Source organism: Octodon degus, unplaced genomic scaffold (assembly GCF_000260255.1).
Source record: "Octodon degus isolate 3935 unplaced genomic scaffold, OctDeg1.0 scaffold00028, whole genome shotgun sequence".
In the NCBI taxonomy this organism is placed as follows: domain Eukaryota; kingdom Metazoa; phylum Chordata; class Mammalia; order Rodentia; family Octodontidae; genus Octodon; species Octodon degus.
The window spans coordinates 19,356,565-19,359,983 of NW_004524604.1; the positions used below are offsets into that span (position 1 = coordinate 19,356,565).

General features: G+C 39.6%; 1 protein-coding gene across 9 annotated transcripts in view; it reads left to right on the forward strand.

Moving 5' to 3' along the window:
* Tfdp2 (transcription factor Dp-2) overlaps window positions 1-3,419 on the forward strand; it is a 227,714-nt gene that overhangs the window by 186,612 nt on the left and 37,683 nt on the right. The window lies entirely within an intron of this gene.

Consider the following 3,419-nt stretch of genomic DNA (forward strand, 5'->3'; position numbering starts at 1 on the left):
TCTACAGATTTTGGAGTTATCCAGCTGCGTCTGGCTTAGGTCTGGCTGCTGTGCTCAGCTCCTTCCTGCTGCAGACCTGGGTAGGATTGGGTCTGGAGGTTCCTGGAACTCGGCAGGAATTCCGGACCTGGGCTAGGACTGGGTCTGGGGGTTCCCGGAAGTCCGCAGAAATTCCCACTCGGCGGGAGGGGTGGGGGGCGGCCCGAGGGGGCGGGAGAGGGTCCGGCCAACGCTGCGCCTGGGCTGGGACTGGTCCCGCCGGCGCAGGGTAGCAGGAAGCTCTCCACACACTCACCGGACCTGGGCTAGGACTGGGTCTCAAGGTTATTCTAATTGTCAATTTATATGCAATTGGCACAACACCCTCCTCCCAGTATAGATGATTAAACCCAAGGCATTTTCACTATGCTATATCCCCAGCTCTTCTAGTCAGTTGGTGGGTGGATGGATGGATGGATGGATGGGGTGGATGAGTGGATATAAGGTCTTGCTAAGTCATTGAGTTGCCCAGGCTGGGCTCAGACTTGCAGTTATCTTACTCCTGTCTTCTAGTGTGCTAGGATCACAGGTGTGTGCCACCTGTCCAGCTATTTATACTTTTCTTTTGAGATGGGGTCTTGGTTGCCTAGATTAACCTCAAACGTTTCATCCCTTCATTCCACTTCCCAAATCATTGGCGTAGCTTTTATATCACAGCACATGCCCCCCTCTACGTTTGATGTGGTTACCTGGAGTTGTGTTTCATATTAAAAAGCAGAATAAAGCGCCTGCCTCAAGCACACGGTCCTGAGTTCAATCCCCGGTTCCAAAAAAAAAAAAAAAGGCAGAATAAGTGCTTGATCTGTTCCCTTTCTGACCAGTTTTCAAGGTGATGAATTTGTTCCTGGTGATGAAGTCTTCCTTGTTAAAAATATGATTATAAATTTTGAATGTAAATGTATGAGATAAATTCCATACCCTGCAATTCTTAGTACTGTTGAAGCTTTAATTGTGTGTCTTTGCCAGAGAGCAGCTTCTTTGACTTAACTGTAGTAGTATTCACAACTTCTTTGTTATCTGCTATGACAGGATGTTCTAAGTTCATCATACATTTCCTGCCCTAGTCCTAGAATCAGTCATGTCTCCAAAAAGCCCTGATTTGCTTTGGTGAGAATTACATGTCAAGCTCCAATCTATGGGCTAAGGGATGTTTAGTGCTATTAGGTTAGTCATTTTTTTCTAGTTTATTAGCACAGCAGGCAGTTTTGAGGTTGTCAGTTAAACTGATAGAGGTTTTGCCCTCTATAATATCACTTGAACACATGCAGCCCGCAACAAGCACTAAAAAGTAAGAACAAGTAGGGTGTGGTAGCGCACATGTATAATCCTAGCTACTTAAGAGACTGATGCAAGAAGTTCACAAGTTCAAGGCCCATCTAAGCATTGTAGCCTGATTCTGTGACAGAATTTTGTGAAAGGGCTGTAGATACACCTCAGTGATAGAGCTTTTATTTTCCTAACATGCATGCCTTGGGAGCAGTACCCAATACTGGCAGGGGGAGGGGGGTTGTAATTCAAGAAAATACTTGTGGAAAAAAGAAAATACTTGTGAAGTAAAAGAAAAATGAGAATGTTAACCTAGAATCAGTCAAGTACCAAATCATTCCACTAGAGCTATTCAACCTCAAAGAAAGAAGCCTTTGAGCATCAGAAGAAAAAAAAGCATTGGCCTTATGGTGTCAGAGTAGGTGTGATGCCAGGAGAAAACAAATTCATTTAAGAACCAAGCAAGTGAGGCAAAGCTTTCTAACCAGCAAAACTGATTTATTTTCAAGTATGAAAGGTATAAGAATTACTAGCCTCTTGTATTAGTCAACTTTCTTCTTTCTAATATTTTTAATGTACATTTTAGATATACATAATGATAACATTCATCATAGGGAATGTGCACCTATATCTTTTTTTTTTTTTTTTGCACCTATATCTTAATTTTTTCTTTTTTCCCCAACTGCTACCCTCCCTTTGACCCCTCCTTATTTAAAAAAGCTTTGTTCACATTTTTTCCTTTTTTTGGTCTGTTCCTTCCTTCCCCCTCCCGTTTTCTTTCTCATTCGAACATTTTTTTTTTTTTTCCATTTTCCAGTATCTACTACACATTTTGGTCCTTATTTACACTTTCAGTTTCTCAGATCAGAAAAACAATGCAATATTTACATGGGTGTCTCATTTATTTCACTTAAAGAGTATTGTCTTAAAATGCATCCATTTACCTAGAAATGTCTTAGGTTTATCCTTTTTTTTATGGAAAAGTAATACTCCATTGTATAGAAAAAAAGCCCCACAAGTTCTTTGTCTATTCCTTATCAGTGAACATTGGGTTGTTTCCAGGATTTAACTGTTACAAACTGTGATGCTATACACATGAGAGTGCATATATTGCTTTGTGGTATGATGCTTGTAATTCTTTGGGGAAGACACCGAAAAGAGGAATAACTGGGTCAAATGGACTCTAACCCTAGCTTTTTGAGGACTCTCCGCACTGATTTCCATAGTGGCTGCACCAGTCTACATTCCCACCAACAGTGGAGAAGGGTTCCTTTTCCCCACAACCCCTCCGACATTTGTTATTGGTCTATTCTCAGTGTTGTTTTAATTTGTATCTCTTGAATCACCAGAGATGTTGAACATTTTTCCATTTATTTATTTACCATTTTTACTTCTTTATCTGAGAAGTATCTCAGATGCCCATTTTTGGATCAGGTCTTTAAATTTGGGAGGTCGTTTCTGCATCTTCTAATCTGTTCCATTGATCCTCTGTTATTTTGCCAGTACCATGCTGTTTTGTTTTGTTTTTTTAATCACAGAAGCTTTGTAGTACATTTTCAAGTGAGTGATTATGATGCTCCTTGCATTGCCTTTTTTGCGAAGAATTGCTTTGCTGTTCTGTTCTAGGTTTCTTCTGGTTCCAAGTGAATTTTGATATTTTTTGATGGAGATTGTATTAAATCTGTGTAACAATGGTGGAAGTATGTCCATTTTCACTGTATTGGTTCTTCCTACCTAAGATCAAGGGATATCTATCCATTTTCGCTATCCTCTTCTTGTTTCTCCTTTTTCAGTGTAGTATAATTTTCAATATAAATGTCTTTTACTTCATTTGTTAGGTTGCTTCTGAGATATTTCATCTTTTTGGAGGCTATTGTGGAATGGAGGCTATTGTTTCCCTGATTTCTGTGTCACTAAGTCATTTATGTACAGAGGTGCTATTGATTCTTGAGTGTTGACTTTGTATCCAACTGTGCTACTGAATTTGCTTATTATATCTAGGAATCTTTTCGTGGAGTTTTTTTTGGGTCTTCTATATAGAATTATCATATTATCCTCAAAGAATGATAATTTAACTTCTCATTTTCTTATCCTTCTCTAAATATATAGAAGGA